Here is an 11043-nt window from a genome sequence, read left to right on the forward strand (position 1 = left end):
CAACAACTCAATTAGATATAATCCAGTCCTGGTACTGAAAGCTTTATTTGGTGACAAGAGGTGGCCAATTTGGACTCTGTCTCCCCATTATTTGGTAATTTCAATCTTTTGCTTAATCTTATTATGTTTTATTTTGCTATTTTTTTAAATGAAGACTGAACCTAGTCCCTAGGGTAAAAGCTAACAACTGAACTGTCACTTACACCTTCTGGGAGAGGAAATCAGTTTCCTTCAATAGAATGACACTAGGTATATCAACCACACCAGGACAGGCCTCCTGTTTAGGAGCAGTTGACTAACATTTAATGGACTACACAGTCTTTTGTGTGACAGTTTGGTGGGTTTGGGGAAGATGGGTGTGGTTTTATTTTGTTTTCTTTGTTTTGGAATGTTCTGTCATTGTATTGTGGGGGTTTTGTTTGTTTGTTTTGAGAAGGAACTCAAAGTTGGGTAAGTGATGAGAGTGAGAAAATCAGAAGAACTTAGGGAGAGGGGAGGGGAAAAATATGATCAAATGTTTTTAACTTTTAAAATTGTTTTAAATAAAAAAAAGAAAAATATGCTAAAAATAAAGAACAACACCAAAATCTTGTTATAAATATTAAGGAGCCAGTTAGAAGACTCAGTAGGTAAGGGTGCTTGTCACCAAGCATGGTGACTGGAGTTCTGTCCCTGTAACCCACAGGGTGGAAGTAGAAAAGACTATCACAAAAGTTATTCTTTTGTACACACACACACACACACACACACACACACAGAGAGAGAGAGAGAGAGAGAGAGAGAGAGAGAGAGAGAGAGAGAGAGAGAGAGAAATGAATAAATGTACATTTGTTTTTTACTATGAAAACTGAATATTTACATGTAAAAGAATGTAAATTGGTCTTTATTCATAGCCTTTATAAAAATGAATTAACCTTTTAGTGTTTTTTGATTGCTTGGGAGTTTTACGCATGCATGCAATATGTTTTGGTCAAGTCTATTCCAATCCCTCACCCCTTCCCATTCTTCTTCTTTTCCTTTCCACCACACTTCCTTCTCAATTTAACCACTGAGTCTACTTAGTGCTACAGATGTGCACAGGTGCAGAAAGAAAATGCTAGAAGAAATAGTAACGTGAGAAAGCAAGAAAAACAAACACATGTGTTTGTGTGTCTTTTATTAAGGAATTCGAATTTTATCCCAATGCAGATATTTTAATTAGTTTTTTTTACAATTTTTCTTTTTTATTATATTTTTGTTATCTAAATCAATATTAAAATTTAAATATATCTTGACCACATTCTTCCCTTGTCCCAAATCCTTCTAGACCTTAGCCTCCTTCCTACCCATCCAATTTTAAGTTCTTTTTCAAAAAATAAACAAAAACTCAATATAACAAAAACACTTCAAAACAAAGAAAACAGAATAAAACCAAGTCCAAAAAGAAAAAACAAAACAAAACATCAAACTACAACCAAATAAAAGCACACACACAAAAATTATGTAGTCCATTGTATGTTGGTCAACTACTCCTAAACATGAGGCGTGTCCTGGTGTAGTCAATCACCAGTATCAACCAACTGAGGAAAATTGATTTTCCCTCTCCCAGAAGATATAAGTGACAGTTCAGTCATTACCCTTTACCAGAGTGCTTAGATGTTATTCCTTCACTCATTCATTATTAAAAAAAATAGCAAAATAAAATATAATTATATAAAACAAAAATCATCACTTTGAAGATGAACATGTCAAGCAACTGAAGGAAAATTGTCCAAGAGAAGGCACAAGAGGATCCACTGCTTAGTTTCCAATCTCATCCCATTCTCTTAATGGGTGGCAAATGTGCTGGTTATTCTAGACATGCCACACTTCCGGGTTCCGATAGGAGAAAGAACTGATCCGGGTGTGTAGTCATGCTTGTCTGTAAAAACAAGACAGAGCAAGAGATTACAAATGAGAAAGAGGAAAACTAGGATGTACTCTCTGATTTCTACCTTTTTGTCAAAAGTCTCAATTCATTGTTGAGTTCCTTGCACAGTTTGTAGACTTTTTCATTCACGTTATTAATTTTGTGTCCATGTGGCTAGCTTTCTCACCCAGGTGGCTGATTCTTCTCCAGATCTTGTATTACCTCACTCATCTGTTCATTTGTATCCTCTTTGAAAACAAAGATCATTTCACAAGAAAACTTTCAAAGTAGCCAACTAGCATTTTTCATATTTCTGATCTTTGCATTGGTTTTTCATGTTTATGTGCTTCTGTATTGTGATTTGTGCAGTCTTTGGAATGAATATCTCATCTGGGGTGCATGAATATTGTATGTGTGTGTCTTATTCTCATCTTCCCACGTAAATGCCAGGATTGTAGAAGCTCACACCAATGTGTTCATTTTTTCATGGGAGTTCTGGGGATCCTAGGGATTAAAATAAATGACAAAAGAGTATGATAAAATAAGGGGATTCAAACGCAGGCCCTCAGGCTTGCTCAACAAGGGCTTTTCTCTACTGAGTCATTTCCCAGTTCATATTTGTTAATTGTCCTGATGAGTAGCCCTGCCAGATGAGGTGCATTTCTGGTCCAACTTAGAGAGGAGAAGTCCATCCCTGTGACAGCAAAAACAGTAAACCAAAACAAATTAGATACACAGTTTAAATAGAGTCAAGCCAAGCACTCTACTACACCACCCATGATGAAATATGTTGTACAGGGCACTATGCAGTTAAAAAATTACATAGATAAAGTAAAATAATAATCACACAAAAGAAAGAATTGGCAAGCAAAGTGAAATGGGAAAGATAAATGTAGGCAGAATATGATGGTATCATAGACATATAGAAAAGAGGAACAAATAAAAACCAACTGTTATACAGAGAAGAAATCTTTAAGCAAAATTACTTAGATATATGAAGATTCCAAAACTTCATAAGTTGCATTAAAATAAAACAAATAATAAAAGACTGTAATAAAGGCAAAAACATTCAAGGCAAAAGAAAATGTAACCAAAATCAAAACCATACAACAACAACAACAACAACAAACTCTAACACAAAAACAAGGGAATGCAATAGCTTCTTTCTGAATTCTTGACCACCAGAGCCTGCCAGCTGGAAGGCTGTTTGCCGACATTGGAGGCTCTTCTCTTTAGACTCTTCCAACCTGTGCTGTACCCAGAGCTGGTTGTGGCTCAGAAAGCTGCTGAGCAGTGCTACTATCTCCATTTTCTTCTATCATTTCTGTACCAAGATAAGGTTTCAAAAACCATAAGCTTTGCAGCTAGTGGACCTGCTAGTTTCTCACTCACTCAAAAGCCTCCCGGTTTGTACATGTTGTGACAGCTAATGTCAAAGCTATGAGATCTCTCCCTGATGTATTTGGGTGTGGATAGGCAGATAGAACACTGAGATCCATCACTAGAAGACCCTTCTTGGTCTTTCTGATCTTGCTGATCACAGTTTTAAATGTGTCATGTGAGACAGCTGAAGTCAGGTCCCCTGCACGTATCTTTAGAGTTTTCATCCCGGAGTGGAACACTGTATGCCTTTCTGAAGCTACCAATTGTTTTTGTTGAAGGGCATCAGTCTCCACTGCAGTTATCCTTTCAAAAGCAAACAAGTGAGATCATGAACTTATAAATAAGACCTTCATGACTCAAGCTTCATGTCTGTTGAATGTCCCAGTGTAGCTCTCCCAATCCACAGCAGCCTCATGTGAACATTCTCCTAAATAGGGAAGGGAAATGCTGACTTCCGGTTTCCTGGCATGTAACTGTCCCTTGTCATCCCACCCTTAACCAGTTCAGTCTTAAACAATATGTTCCCTCTCAACATGGTTCTCAGCCATAACACCCTAAGGCAACAAGTATAACAAAATGAGGGTCTTCTCCACTGACTGTCCATGCTAGCAGGGTGCCTGTCTTGTCCAAAGGCCCAGCTTGATTGAGGACAGTAAGAAATGTGATCTAAGCCTGTGTTAGAACTTTTAATCTCTTGACCAGGGCTCCCTGGGTTACCTTTTAACATTGCTTCTGCTTCCTCGTCCTCTGTGGGGTCACATGGTAGGAGCCAGGTGATCCATACTTCTCTTCCTCGGTCACTCTCTGTTTTCAGCAGACGTTTCAGGTTTAACTATTTGTACCTTTGGGATTAAGTCCACAGACTGTTTTCTCTGCCCGCCGTGTTCACTGCATCAGACAGCGGCAGCTCTTAGTTCACTGTTGTTCTAGTCTTGTTTCTCCTGCTGTGATAAAACACCAAAATTTCCTTCGGGAAGAAAAGTTAATTTTAGCTTACAACTCAAGGGTCACAGTCACCACTGAGGGAAGTCAGGGCCAAAACTCAGAAGTCATGGAGGGCGCTGCTTCCTGGATCACACTCTGCCTTGCACTCTGCTTGCTTTCTTCTACATCCCAGACCCACATGTTTATGGATGGCCCCTCCCCCAGTGAGCTAGGGCCCCCTGCCAATCATCAGCTCAGACAAGCTCTCACAGATATGGCCACAAGTCAATCTGATCAAAGCAATTCAACTGAGGATCCCTCTTCTGAGGAAATTTATGTTATGTCAAGTTTATATAAAATCTACTGACTGTAACTATTATATCCCAGAACCATCTTGAATGAGCTTCCACAAGATGTTCTAGGTCTAACAAGAGCAGAGATGGTCTCCTCTTTTCACGAATCTGTTGCCTGTCTCATTTTGCTGTTCACTGTAACTAATAAATCCACAGCGAAGCTGCAGCAGTCTGCAAACTTAGTACCTCCCCTTCCTGAGGCTGCTCTAAGAGCAAGTGAAGACCCATAGGGTGGCGGAGAGCCACCAGAAATTCCTTGAATGAGTCAGGACAGATTGCAGATTTCCAAGGCCATGGGTTTCAATCTGAATTTTGTTTCCTATACAAGTAAAAGCAGCCACATGGTTATAGATTTAACATTAGTGGTTCTGTGACGAGACCAGATGACTCTGTAAAGTTACTCACCTATGAAGATCTAAAACCTGAAGACTTCTTGTAAATTATGATGCAAAGATCGTTGAATAAATAACTTTAAAGAGCAAATCGTGTGATTATTTTCTTATGAGTTACAAATCCATGGGATTTCAAGTATTCACCATTTCTTCATTCTATTTAGTCTCAATTCAATGCCAGGCCTTCATGGCTGGGGAGAGGCAAGGTTTTTCCAGCAGGTCCCATATGGGGTCTTCTGGGAACGGGTGTAGTTCTTTTAGGTACCAGAAGTTGTAGTAATTTATAGACAACTTTCTCATGACCCAGGTTTTTGAAGCATGGAAAGTCTTATTGAGGCCTGTTTCTATAATACCTGGTGTTGGGAAAAACAACCCAGAAATTCAAATGACACCAAAAGAGGGGGGGAAACAAGAAAATGGTAAATGTTTTATTTATCTTAGTCCTATTATTGTCCCATTACTGTTGGTTTTCTGGAGGGTTCATGATTTATGAATCTAGTCTCAGTAAGTAGAAATCTTTTAAATGATTGTTACCACACTTGGAGATATAATCTGGAGACCCAGGGAAAATTCAGCACTGAACACTCTATTCTCACAGTGGGCAGTACTAGAAACATTGATACCATTTTACAAGGAGTCTGGAGGTCAGTACAGACAGACAGGAAGTGACAGAGAGAGAAAATCAAATCAAATGGCAGAAAAGCAAGGAATATAGGTGTGGGTAGACAGGAAGTTGCTCGCATTTGGAAGCTGAGGTATCAGTGAGGTGCAGTTATCTGGTGGCTGTTCCTCTGATCTCTCTCAGGCTTTAAGCCCTATATCTGTCTCCGTGTTTTTTTTTTTTTTTTTTTTTTTTTTTTTTTTTTTTTTTTTTTTTTTAATAAGACTGTTTAGAAATTCGTCTATAGTTCTCTCCTGTTTTGTAGGTGACTGTATGGAATTTGATAAATGATTAACAATACTTTCATGGCATAATGCAGGACAATTTCACCACCCTACAAATCCTCTGTACTTTGTTCAAGACCATGCCAGTGACATTTTCATTTTCTTCAGAGTTTTGCCTTTTCTGTGGTCATAAACTCATGTCATACAATAGGAATCATGGAATATATAGGTATTTTAGAGTGGCTAATTCCCTCTAAAGATACGCTGTTGTGGAATATTATTTTCAGGTCTGTTACTTTTGTTTATGCTGTGGAACAGTTGTCTAATGATGCAAAGATGTGTTGCATTTTCTTTGTTACATTTGTTTAACTTGGTGAAGCTGTGTTACTTTGCCTGTCTATAACACCTGATTGGTTTAATAAAAAGTTGAGTGGGCAATAACAAGGCAGGAGAAAGTATAGGTGGAGCTGGCAGACATAGAGAATAAATAAGAGGTGAAAAGGGGGTTGGGAAGAAGAGAGAATCAAGGAGAGAGAAAAGAAGGGACCAGTCACCCAGCCACATAGCCAGACATGGAATAAAATGGAAAGAAAAGATATACAGATATAGAAAAGGTAAAAAAAAGCCCAGAGGCAAAAGGTAGATGGGATAATTTAAGAAAAGCTGGCAAGAAACAAGCCAAGCAGACATTTATAAGCAAGAATTAAGTCTCCATGTGTGATCATTTTGGGGCTGGATGGTGGATCCCCCAAAGAGCCTAAAGAGTAAAAGTGTAAAAACAACCAACTACAATATGCAATTAAGGTTCCTCCATGTCCCTGTATATTCTAAAAAGTATGGTGTTCTCAGTGCTTATCATTTTGTTGTTGTTGTTTTTTGAGACAAGGTTTCCGTGTGTAGCCCTGGCTGTCCTGGAACTTACTTTGTAAAACAGGCTGGTCTTGAACTCAAAGAGATCCACTTGCCTCTGCTCCTGAGTACTGATATTAAAGGTGTGTGCCACCATACCCAGCCCTAGTGCTTATCATTTATTCAGGTTTGGGACAACCCCTTCTTGTGCATCCACTTAAATACATTTGGTGTCGATTCTTCAAACCCATCTTTGCCCTTTTGAGCACATCTTTCTAGTATACCATCCTATACTGAAATTGTCATTGCCTCCATCCTTCTTATAAAATGCAGAGTTTCATCTTGATCCATTGTGATGGATTCCATCCCTCTGGTCATGTTATCATCCCTTTACCCTTGTCTGTTGAAAACTTGACCTCAGATAAGCACTCATCAGAAAGCCTGCCAAGGCTTAGGGAGAACCACACCTCAGCTGTGAGCAGCTTTAGGAAGGGAGCTGAACTCTCATTCTATGAAAATGACTTATGTAAATCTCAAAGCAAATGATACTACATATATTTACTTTTATATTTTTTCTTTCAGATTCTGGGTTTTAATTGTTACTTCAAACTATTCCTCCTGGTGGATTCAAGGTTTCTGCTCTTATGCATTCAACATCTTTAGGATGCATCTGTTGCTTGTAATCCGTGTGTTACTGAGTTTGTTGGTGTGTGCTTGTTTGTAATAGTGTTTTATGAAGCATTGTATTTCTGAGGCACATGATGTTTGCATTCTCCCTTTGAATTTTATAAACTTGAGACTTTTTCTTTCTCTAGCTTAATCTTAGAATTTGTTGGTTGATTTTCTTAAATTTTTAAATAACAACTTTTAGACTTACTGTTATTTTCTAATTTTTTTCCTGTAGTATATTTTATTTTATTTTCCCTTTGCTCTTTATTATTTCCTTACTTTGCTGTCTTTGATTTACTTGTAGTTCCTTGGGGTATAATGTTAGGGCATTTGTTGGAAACTTTCCTGTCATTTGATGTAGGCTGTTATTGTTCAAATAGTATCTCTTGCATCCCCGTTGGCATCGGCTCCCAATTTTTACTCACATTATTGTTTATCTAGAGAAACTTTGAAATGTTCCTCTTGAATTCTTCCTGTGGTCACTTGATTTATTCTTTCAGTTTACTTAGTTATTTAATTGGCATGTTGTTCATTTTTCACATATTTGTATGTCTTCCAAAATTCCTCATATTTCATAAAATTTTGGTCAAAAGCAGTACTTGGGATGGTTTCAGTGCTCTTAAATTTGTTAATAGTTGTTTGTTTCTCAGCATATGGCCTATCCTGGAGAATGTTCCATGTGCACTAAAATGATTTTGTTACCTACTATTCATGCATGTGAAGAAATATATACATATGAATATATATTCTTTATTAAATTGTTATTTTATTGATTCAAGGACAACATTTAACTATTGAATTATTATTTCCTTTCTTTTTGTTTATTCTTTCATATTTATTACAATGTTTATGATTTAGAGACTCCCAATATTGAATGAATGTATTTATTTGTAATTGTTATGTGCTTATCTTTTTTTGCTTTGTTTGGTTTTTTTTTCAAGACATTGTTTCTCTGTATAGTTTTGGTGCCTATCCTGGATCTTGCTCTGTAGACCAGGCTGGCCTTGAACTCACAGAGAACTGCCTGGCTCTGCCTCCCGAGTGCTGGGATTAAAGGCATGCACCACCACCACCCGGCATGTGCTTATCTTAAAGCAATCCATTTATCAACATTCTTATTTTATGTCTGTTGGCTGCTATATCCATGGTATATCAGCTTCCATCCCTTACCTTTTAGCTTAAATATGTCCTCTAGGCTAAAGTCAATCTTATTACTTAGAGCTGATCTATTTGGTCTGTGTCTTCTGATTGGACAACTTAGCCATGAACATGCAAAAATAATAATAATCGGTTTGATGGTTAACTTTGACTATCAATTTAAAATGGCTTCACAGAAGTATAATTTTATACAGTATATGAAACTCATTTGAAATGCAGAATTTGGTGGTTTCCTCCATGCTCTCATGTAGGACTACTTTGATTTCCATTTGCCTCCAATGATCAATATTATAGGCATCTGTTCGTATTTTTACCAGTGAACTACATATCTCATTTATAAAATGTGTCATTTCTAATGTTTTGCTCATGATAGTTTTATTTTCTGACTTGTCAATACTGAGGTTTACTTATATTTGTAATTACAAGTCATGGGTCATACACAGCTTGCATACTTTTTCCCATAGTCCAGCTGTCCCTTATGTCAATAGTGTGACTGTAAAATACATATTGCTAATTTCAGTGAACTTAAATTGATCAATTATTGTACTTTCATATTTTGTGTTTTTGATATTATATCTAAAATCTCTCTACCTCACTAAATGTTCAAACTCATTTTTGTTTCCTAGAGAATTATATCATACTTTGGGTTGTCTTTACATTTTTAGTGAAGCATATGTAGTTTGAAGCTTGGTGAACATTTGCCTTCATGAATATGTGAAAATCTATCTTCCGTTTTATTTTGTTGCTTTTATATCTTTGTAAATGCTTCTTTTTATTTAATGTGGGTTGATGAGTTAGAAAATTTAGTATAGGCAATTACATATCTATGTCTGCATTTATCTTACGTTCTTCAACTTTGTTAGTTTATGTATCACTTCTTTTGTATAAATTTCACTAGACTTTCTACATAGTTGCTTTTTTCTTAAGAGAGAGATAATTTGAAATCTTTAGAAATTTGTGTGTTATCTCTTGGGTTATTTCACTGATTTATTTGTCTAGAACCTTCAATGCAATGCCCATTAGAAGTGAGAATAGATGTCTATATCTTATTCAGATCTCAAAGAGAAAAAAATCAGTTTTCACATTAAGAGGTTCATTAATTTTTTTCAATGAATGCCCAGTGTCAAAGATATTGCTCTGTTGTTTTTAGTCCCTTGGACTCAGCTGTTTTTTATGCTGCTGCTGAGGAAGACATTACATATTGGTCCTTCTGTAATTGGTTCATATGAACAATCATGCTGATTGGATGTGGAACATCAAGCCATACAGTCCTTGCACTAATTGCCAATTATTACATTTGATTTCCAAAATTTTTCAGAATTTTGCATTTATTTATAAGTAATATTAGTTGTTGTGTTTTCCTCTCCCTGTAGTGTATTTGTTCATAGAAGAGTAACACTGGCTTCCTGGGAGATTTGGGAATATGCCCTCTTTCTTAGTTCTATAAAATATGATTTCTGTAGGTAGGAAAATATCAGAAAACAAATAGGTATTAGGTAAACTATACCTGTTCTCTTCATCTTCCCACACTGAACAATCAAATCACAAAGGCAGTGCCAATAGTCTATACATCATGGAGGACAATAAATTCCATGTCAGAAGTCAGTGCTAATAAAGGTGAGACACAAAGTAAATTTTCATAATTATATTTTCTTTTTTAACTATACAAATAAAATAAATTCAAGACAGCGTTTCCCCCAGGAGGCAGTCCAGGACTTCTAAGATCCAACATGTACTGACAAGGAATGTTTCAGAATCCCCCAAAGTCAGGTTGGTTTGTTGTTCCCAGCCGTTACGGGCCACAGAGAAGCAATTCCAGCATTGTTAGTTAACATAGAATGAAGAACAGAAAACAGACAGGAATTCATTTGTCTTTCACTATGGCCTACCCCCCACCCCAACCGCTGTGTTCTCATGACATGGAACGCACAATGGAATCACCTTGCACATTCATCTTATTGGTGACTCTAGAGTGTAGCTGTGAATTATCTGCACCTTTCCTTCAAGAATCCTCCTTAAAATAGGTTGGTTTTTATCTGCAGCCTGGATTCTTGATATTGGAGCTTCTACAAATTTATATCTGGGAATTTTCTCACTACTTTGACTTTGTAAGTGGACTTACCTTTCCTTTGTGTTATTTCCTTGTGGGAATTGGTACTTTCTGGTGATAAAGACATGACAAAGCTGTCATTAAATGCACTCTGTTCATTCACCATAGATACAGAGAGGAAAATCAAACTGGCCCATCAGTCTCCACACAGGATTCAGTGATGAATAGAGTCCATTTGGTGAGTTATATGATTATTGAGAGGCCAAAGATCTTCTATTTTGTTGATCATGAACTGAAATTAACTTGCAAGCATGGAGTTGGTAGAGTCATTCTAAAACTAAGTAAATATAATATAATTCAAAGCTACAGTCCATGAAATGTACACACACACATACACACACACACACAGAGAGAGAGAGAGAGAGAGAGAGAGAGAGAGAGAGAGAGAGAGAGAGAGAGAGAGAGGGAGGGAGAGGGAGAGGGAGAGAGAGA

At 37.0% G+C, this 11043-nt stretch overlaps 1 pseudogene; it reads right to left on the reverse strand.

Annotated features, from left to right (window-relative positions):
- LOC114701628 overlaps positions 1 to 10717 on the reverse strand; it is a 30718-nt pseudogene extending 20001 nt beyond the window's left edge.
- Between the last annotated feature and the right edge of the window lie 326 nt (positions 10718 to 11043).

This window comes from Peromyscus leucopus, chromosome 5 (assembly GCF_004664715.2).
Source record: "Peromyscus leucopus breed LL Stock chromosome 5, UCI_PerLeu_2.1, whole genome shotgun sequence".
Taxonomy (NCBI): Eukaryota; Metazoa; Chordata; class Mammalia; order Rodentia; family Cricetidae; genus Peromyscus; species Peromyscus leucopus.